The following is a 10,183-nucleotide window of genomic DNA, read 5'->3' on the forward strand; positions in this document are numbered from 1 at the left end:
TACATAGTTGTAATAAGTCAAAACAATACTCTTGCACTTAGCAACATAATGTCATTGTTTCCCATACTTGAAACACTTCAGGCATGTGCGTTTTCACTCGGTAAAATGATGGCCTATCTCTCCATATCTGAAACATCTCAGAGAAGCAAGGGCTCGTCCCCTGCTAGTTTCTTTCCCACATGCAGTCTTCTACTGTAACTTCTGTTTTCCCTCATTCATTGGAGTCATGTACGACTTACCACGATTCATGTTCACATTCTTCTTCTCACTCACACTCTTGTAGTGAATAGATTTGGCTCTATTATCTTCATCATGAATTATGCATTTATTCACCAACACTGAGAAGCGGCGAATCTCTTGATAACCAATGAATTGCTTGATCTCAAAATATAAGCCACTCTCAAAATTTACGCACTTCAACCCTTCATATTCCACACCATTATAGTGAGGATAAAATCTTGACAACTCCTCAAACTTAGTTGCATAGCCAACCATAATCATACTACCTTGCTTCGGCTGCAAGAATTAAATCTCCTTTCGGCTGCGAACATCATCTGGAAAATACTTCTACAGAAACTCAGTCTTGAAATTAACCCAAGTAATTTCCACATTAGCAGCTTCCATCCTCTTATAGGTATTCTCCCACTAATACTCAGCCTTCTCATACAGCATATGTGTCTCGAACTGCACCTTCTGCTCATCAGTGCATGCCATAACTCTAAAAATCTTCTCAATCTCATGAAGCCAAGTCTAGGAGCCTTCACGATTGTACCTTCCCTTGAATGTAGGCGGGATGTTCCTCTAAAATTTTCCCAACCCACAAAACTCATCAGCTCCACCATTCTGATTTTGATTCCGATTAGCTTGCAAAGTCGCATTTGCTTGTGCCATCACTTGAGGCATCACTCCCAAAGATTAGGAAATTGCTTGATCGTTTCTACCTCCAGCCATTTCTTTCTCCACGACTAGTCAAGTCAGGTTAACTAATCATAAATAGTAAACCAAATAATGGTTAACAAATTCAAGAATCGACAATGTTCATACACATGTCACACACCAGGGTGTAAACGAGTTCACAAAAACTTAGGCCAAATGAACCGACCTGCTCTGATACCAACTATATAACACCCTAAACCCTAAAACACTTATTTTATAAAAACCTGCAAAAAAAATTAACTCAGCGACATAATGTCACATATTTTCTCAACATAAAACATCTTTTTTTCAAAAATCATAGTAAAATAGTGGAACTCAAAACACCATTTCAACTTTAATTGTCCCAAATTATAAATCACATCATTCAAATAAAAAAGGTTTAATTAAACAACTAGCAGTATACAAATAGAAAATGTAACACACTCAAGTGTTACACTATCAGAGCAACATGTGAAACTAAAATAAACTCAAAGCGATAAACCACTAAGAAGGCCACTGCGCAATCCTCCAATCCAACAGCAGGGGTAAAAAATAACACATAAATAAATAGGGGGTGAGAATACATTCATAAATGTTAATGTTGTATAAAATATCAAGGATAACTCACTCAATCATCAAACATATAATATCCATAACAATCATTATTTACTAGTGCAGTTATGTATGAAATGCAATCAACACCTCTACTCAAACGCATGTGGTACCAAGTTTTGGATATCAGAGTTATGTTACTGATTTATCCATCAGTCTATGATTTCCCTCTAAGCCTAGTTCCTCTTTAAACCAAAACTCATCCCAGGTCCCCACTTCTGAACTTGGAACTCATCATTGGACCGAAGACCCAGACTCATCATTGGTCCTCACTTATGAACCAGAAACTCGTCTCATGACCGAAGTCCATACACCTATATCCGACATAAATGATGCATGAAATGCAACAAATAATACCAATTCAAAAATCATCATTTGTTCCTCTTTGAACCCACACCATTGCCAATATCAGACCACCATAATAGTTCCTCTCTAAACTACACACCTTAACATAAATACCGAAAATATAAGGTCACCCTAATAACTTCCCTCTGAATAATGTATCTCAACATAATTCACCATGAATTTATAATTACAACTTAACAATACTTACCAACAGAGTAAAAATAATATAACACAACCCTAAGCATTCAATCAGGTCAACTCATAACTCAATAGAATTCACAACTAACTCTTTCACTTTTTATTCAAGGATTACAAGTCACAAGGTGTACTCTAACCTTAACTTAACTAATCATCAACTCGACTCTGAACATGTTAGATAACTCAAAAACTCAACCCTCTTGACACACACAACACTTCAAACACATCAATGTAACTCAATAACTTACTCATAACTCTTAACATATCAAGTGACTAAGAACTCAACCCATGTTAATCAACTCGATTGTAAAAATATGAAATACCTCAAACTCAACTCTTAGAATGTCAAATACTCCAAACTCAACTATAAACATCTCAGGCTTAACTCTAAAAATATCAAATACCTCAAACTCAAAGAATGTCAAATACTCAAAAATAAACTCTAAACCTATCAAATAACTCAAATCCAAGTTATTTATGGATATATTCAAATTCTTTAAGTCGCTTCAAGGTTTTCCCAAAACCATTACCTTAACTCAAAAATTGTCTCACTATAATAGGGTTTCCCTAAATCATTTACTTAACTCTGAAACATAATGTATAACTTCACAATAGCACCTAAAATGACAAACTTATGATAAAATTATGAAACTCTCAAGCTTAAATTTTTTTAGTCCCTCTTTCTAATGCAAATAACCACAACTCAAACAGACTTACAAAACTCAAGTTACGCGTGAAACAAGATGACTAACGCATGAATGAAAATTGACTACACCTCTGGCTTAAAAACCATAGAACTTCTACTCTTGTAATGCTTCCCAGGCCAATTTTCCCACTTCAAAACAAAGATTATTGCATTATCTTTCTAACACAGCTGACAGCACCTCAAACGGACTTACGAAACTCAAGTTACGCATGAAACAAGACGGTAAATCCCTTTTTCGTCTATCTGTGATTTTTTCCATTTTCCCTATTGGATAGATCCAAAGCTCCCCTATTTGAGTCTCGACCTCCCCAATACACACAAAAAATAAACATAAACATGAACAATGTGAATCAAACATCACATATTCAATATTTTATCACATTAAAACATCACGAATTCAACATTTTATCACATCAACATCACATATTCAACATTTATACCATTGCCTTATCATAAGGCATCAACATATTTTATCAATTCAAAATCTACAATCAATCAAGTACAAAAGTAATCACATCATATCAACTGCCTTAGAGAGGTTTTACACAAATTTTTCTTCAGCCTCAGAAACCTCATCAATGGAGAGAAAAAAGGTAAAAAGGAAGGAAGGTAAGGAACCCTCACTATCCATCTCCTTAAACACCCATACATGAATAGTCCAAATTCTGAGAAACTTGAAGCTTTGGTTATGGAACTCCCTTATCCTACTCTTGCCCTCATAGGGTTTGCTTTTCTCTCCATTGCCCCTTTCACAACTTTTTCACGTACTGACAAACTCTCCCTATTTTATTTCTTAAATAAATAAAACCTAATTATCCTTTACTTTAATTAATTTCTAACCCCCCCTAACTCTCTATAACTCCACCCACCTCCCCAATTTCTTTAAAAGTTTATTTTATTACCTCAAAGATAATATTTTCATATTTTCTCTATTAATTAAATAATTAAAAATCTAATTAGATCTAGTTTACTGCTAAACCACAAATCCTCATTTCTACACTAATTCTAACCAAAATTCACCAATTTAAATTATTAAACTAAAAACACTACCAAAACTCTGTATAAAAATAAATATAAAAAATCGGGGTGTTACAACTCTCTCCCACTTAAAAAAAAATCGCCTTTGAAAATGACCTAAACGAAAAAACTCTGGATAATACTTTCTCATTCGGTCCTCTAACCCCATTGTCACACTACCCCTAACCATGATTGCAACTATATACATACCACTTATAAGACATGTGCCTCGAATCAAATCATTAGGTTCAGAGGTCTCCTCATTACTCATAGAAAAGACCTTTCCCCTAGTATTTGCGGCAACTGGGGATTTCTTTGGCTGCTAACATTGAGTACTGATATGACCTAGTTTTCCATAGTTGTAATAAGTCAGAATGGTACTATTGCACTAAGCAATAAGGTGTCCTTGTTTCCCACACTTGAAACACTTCGGATATGTGCTATTGCACTCAACAACATGATGACTTACCTCCCCACATCTAAAACATCTCAGAGAAGCAGATACTCCTCCCCCAATTGTTTTTTTCCCACATGCAGCCTTCTACTGGAACTTCTGATTCCCATAATCCACTGGAGTCATATACGACTTACCACAAGTCTAGTTCCCATTCTTCTTCTCACTCACACTTTTGTAGTGAGCATATATGGGTCTACTATCTTCATCATAAATTCTACATTTGTTCACTAACACAAAGAAATGATAGATCTCTTGATAACCAATGAACTGCTTGATCTCAGGATGTAAGCCACTCTCAAAATTTACGCACTTAGACCCTTTAGCTTCCACACCATTATAGTGAGTACAAAATCTTGACAACTCCTCAAACATAGCCGTATAGCCAGCCACAATTATATTATATAGCTTTAGCTGCAAGAACTCAATCTTCTCCTGACTACGAACATCAGATGGAAAATACTTCTACAGAAACTCGATCTTGAAATTAGCCCAAGTAATTTCCGCATTAGCAGCTTCCATCCTCTGACAGGTATTCTCCCACTAATACTCAACCTCCTCAGACAACATATATGTCCCTAACAACACCTTTTATTCATCAATGCACACCATAACTCTAAAAATCTTTTCAATCTTCTGGAGCCAAGTCTAGGCACCTTCAGGATCGTACATTCCCTTGAATATAGGCAGGTTGTTCCTTTAAAACTTTCCCAGTCCATGAAACTCACTAGCTCCACCATTTTGACTGATTCTAATTAGCCTGCAAAGCTGCATCCACGTGCACCATCATCTGAGCCATCGCTCCTAAAGCTTCAGTAATTGCTTAATCGTTTCTACCTCCATCCATTTCTTTCTGCATGGCCAATTAAGTCAGGTTAACTAATTGTAAATAGTAAAGCAAATAGCGGTTAACGAATTCAAGCATCGACAATATTCACACACATGTTGCACACCAAGGTGTAAACAAATTCATAAAAACCGCGGCCGAATGAACCAACCTGCTCTGATACCAACTATGTAAACCCTAAACTCCAAAACACTTATTTTATAAAAACATGCAGAATAATTTTAACTCGGCGACAGGGTGTCAGATCTTTTCTTAATATAAAACATCTTTTTTTCAGAAATCATAATAAAATAGCGGAACTCAAAACATCATTTCAAATTTAATTGTCTCAAATTATAAATCACTACATTTAAATAAAAGCGGTTTTATTAAACAACTAGCAGAACACAAATAGTAAAGGCAATCTACCCGAGTGTTACATTATTAGAGCGACATGGAGTGTTACACTATTAGAGCGGCAGGAGAAACTAAAATAAACTTTAAGTGATAAACCACGAAGAAGACCACTATGCTATCCTCTAACTCAACAGCAACTAAGGCTCATTTACCCAAGTATCTACACCACATGGGTAAAGAATAACACATAAATAAATAGGGGGTGAGAATAAATTCATAAATATTAATGGTGTATAAACTAACAAGGATAACTCACTCAATCATCAAACATATAACCATCCATAACAATCATCATTCACCAGTGCAGTTGTGTATGCAATGCAATCAACACTTATACTCTCATACATGTGGTACAAAGTTTTAGATATCAGAGTTATGTTACTGATTTTATCCACTCACTGATGGTTCCTCTCTGAACCAAAGCTCATCCCATGTCCCCACTTCTTAACCTGGAACTCATAATTGGACCAAAGTCCCAGACTCGTCACTGGTCCCCACTTCTGAACTAGAAACTCATCTATGGACAAAAGTTCGTACACCTATCTCCGACATACATGATGCATGAAATTCAACAAACAATATCAATGAAAAAAAATCATAATTGGTTCCTCTCTGAACCCACAACATTGTCAATATAAGACCACTACAGTAGTTCCTCTATGAACTACACACCTTAACATAAATATCGCCAATATAAGGCCACCATAATAACTCCTCTCTGAACTACATATCTCAACATAATTCATCATGAATTTATAATTATAACTCAATAATATTTATAATTAAATAATTAGTCAACAATACTCACCATTAGGGTAACAATAACATTACATAACCCTAAGCATTCCACAAGGTCAACTCATAACTTAATAGAGTTCACAACTAACTCTTCCATTTTTTATTCAAGGATTACGAGTCACGAGACATACTCTAACCTTAACTTAACTAATGATCAACTCAACTCTAAACATGTTAGATGAGTCAAAAACTTAACCCCTTTGACACACACAACACTCTAAATGCATCAACCTAACTCAATAACTTACTCATAGATCTAAAAATATCAAGTGACTCAGAACTCAATCCTTTTTATTCAACTTGACTCTAAAAATATCAAATACCTCAAACACAACTCTAAAGTATCAAATACTCCAAACTCATCTCTAAACATTTTAAACTAAACTCTAAAAATATCAAATACCTCCAACTCAACTCTAAGAATGTCAAATACTCTAAACTCAACTCTAAACATTTCAAATAACTCAAATTTAAGTTACTTATAAATATGTTCAAATTTTTTAAGTCGCTACAAGGTTTTCCCAAAACCTTTGCCTTAACTCTTAAATTGTCTCACTGTAATAGGGTTTCTCTAAATCCTTGACTTAACTCTAAAACAAAATGTCTAACTTCACAATAGCCCCAAAAATTATATATTTATGATAAAATTATAAAACTCTCTAGTTTAAAATTTCCTTAAACTCTCTTTCTAACGCAACTGACCACACCTCAAATGAACTTACAAAACTCAAGTTACGTGTGAAACAAGATGACCAACACATGACTGAAATTTGACTATGCCTCTGGTATAAAAAATAGAGAATTTCTATTGTTGCAGCCCCTGGCCCAATTTCCCCACTTCAAAAGAAAGATTATTGCGTTAACTTTCTAACGCAACCGATGACACCTCAAACGGACTTGTGAAACTTAAGTTACGCATGAAACAAGATGGTCAATCCCTTTCTATGTCTATCTGCGACTTTTTTTCTTGCATTTTCTCCATATTGAACAGATCCAAAACTCGCCTATTTGAGTCTCAACTGTCCTAATATACACAAATAAACATGAACAATATGATTCAAACATCACATATTCAACATTTTATCACATAAAACATCACAAATTCAATATTTTATTACATCAACATCACATATTTAACATTTATACTTTCGCCTTATCATAAGGCATCAACATAATTTATTAATTCAATGTTTATACTCTCGCTATATCATAAGACATCAACATATTTTATTAATTAAAAATCTACAATCAATCAAGTACAAAAGGAAATCATATCATATCAACCGCCTTAGAGAGGTTTTGCACAAACCTTCTTCAACCTCAAAAATCTCATAAATTGAGGAAAATAAAAGGTAAAAATGAAGGAGAGTAAGAAACCCTCACTACTATCTTCTTAAACATATATACATGAATAATTCTTCTACCTCAAATTCGAAGAAACTTGAAGCTTTGATTATGGAACTCCCTTCTCCTACTATTCGTCTCCTAGGGTTTGCTCTTCTCTCTCTTGCCTCTTTCACAACTTTTTCACATACCGACAAACTCTTCCTATTTTTCTTTCTTAAATAAATAAAATCTAATTCTCTTTTATTTTAATTAATTTCTAAAAACTCCATTCAACTCTCTATAATTTCACCCACCTCCCTAATTTCTTTAAAAGTATATTTTACTACCCCAAAGCTAATACTCTTATATTTTCTTTATTAATTAAATAATTAAAAATATAATTAAAACTAATTTACTATTAAACCACCAATTCTCATTTATACACTAATTCTAACCAAAATTCACCGATTTAAATTATTAAACTAAAAACACTCTCAAAACTCTATATAAAAATAAATATAAAAAATCGGGGTGTTACATCCTATGCTATAGTGACTCCCCATCCTCCACGTCCAACACTTTTTATCCATTACAACAATATGTTTCTTACTCTGGTTTATCTGATACATATCGGTCATTTGTGATTAACATATCACTCTTCGTTGAGCCTATAATGTATCAATATGCATGTCATGATCCCGACTAGGTTGTCGTTATGAACTTTGAGGTTTAGGCCCTAAATGATAATGAAACATGATCCATAGTTCTGCTACCTCTTGGCCAACAACTTATCGGTTAAAAATGGGTATTTAAGATCAAGTATAATGTTAATGGTACAATCAAACATCACAAGGCTTGATTTGTCGCCAAAGGTTTCACCTAATATAAAGGCATTGATTATAATGATACCTTTGCACCGATTTCAAAATTAATCATTATTCATTGCTTATTATTCACGGTTGTTTGCCATTGGCCTCTACACCAAATGGATGTGCAAAATTCATTTCTTCACGGGAATCTGGCTAAGGAAGTACATATTCCCCCCTCCAAACAATTGTCAGGATGAGGAGAATGTAACTTGTCCACTCCACAAGTCACTTTATGGGCTTAAGTAAACATCTCACAGTTGATTCTAACACTTTTCTATGGAATACAAGAAGTTAAATTTCAACAACCAAAGGTTGATTACTCATTATTTACACATGTTTGTGAAGATTATATTACCGTGATGTTACTTTATGTTAATGATATGGTCATTAGTGGAGACAATGAGATTGCCATCAATGATCTCAAAAAAATTCTCAATAGTTATTTTCATATTAATGACCTTAGAGTGCTCAAATACTTTCTCAACATTAAAGTGACTCGGTCTAAGACAGGAATAACAATCTCTTAACACGCTAGAGATGTTAGAAGAAGTTGGATACTTGGAGCAAAACCAACAATTGTCCTTATGAAACCCGACTTAGTGTAAACGGAAAATGGAAGTTAAAAAATTATATAAGAGAGTTAAAAAATTGGAGGACATTTTTAATTTTTGGAGAATGGAAACTTGGTTTTTCTTTATCCACTAATAAATAAAATATTTTCAATTGTTTTCTTGACAAGAAAATATCTTTACAACCATCCTACATTTTATTGGCGTGCCATAATATTTCTAAGGACATCATCATTTCAATTCAATCCACACGAAAGAAAATAAAATAAAATCCAAAACCCATACAAACCTCATATCCTTCATTCGTTCATTCAATTCAACTAAACAAACAGTTGGGAAGGATGAGAGATTTTGTGATCCTCGATTGTTCCATCATCACTCCTCCTCACAACTCAAAATCCTCGCATTGTTCACCATATAACGCGTACTTCTGACTTTTGGCATCAACGTCTTGGACATCCATCCACTGACCCCATCCATAGTTTATCAGAATGTTTTCTATAAGTTATTTTTTAATTCTAAGCATATTTTTGATATTTGTCCCTTAGCAAAACAAAATCGTTTGTTCTTTCCTTCAAGTTCAATAAAAATTGTTGCAAAATTTGATTTAATATATTGTGATATTTGGGGAAGGGACCATACACAATTTTCACTCATTCAATGGCTTGTTACTTTCTTGTCATTATCGATGATTTTAGTTGCTTCACATGGGTACATCCTATGAGTTTCAAATCTCATACCCCAAATATAATAAAATCATTTTTTTGCTTGGGTTAAAACTTAATTCAACAAAGACATTAAGATTTTACACTTCGATAATGGGAATGAATTCACATCAATGTGCCTTTTATTTGATGAACATGACACTATCTTTCATCACACACGTGCATATACCCCTAACTAAATGGAATGGTCGAACATAAGCACCGTCACCTTTTAAATATATCTTGTGCTATATGTTTTCAAGCCAACCTACCTTTGCAATTTCAGAGGAGAGAGTGTCCAAACAACATGTTACCTCATTAACCACTTACCCATAACTTTACTTTCCCATAAACCTCCATATGAGTGTCTACACAAATCTCCACCTAATTATTCCAATCTCCGGGTCTTTGGTTGCCTATGTTATGC

This window comes from Lathyrus oleraceus, chromosome 3 (assembly GCF_024323335.1).
Source record: "Lathyrus oleraceus cultivar Zhongwan6 chromosome 3, CAAS_Psat_ZW6_1.0, whole genome shotgun sequence".
Classification (NCBI taxonomy): domain Eukaryota; kingdom Viridiplantae; phylum Streptophyta; class Magnoliopsida; order Fabales; family Fabaceae; genus Lathyrus; species Lathyrus oleraceus.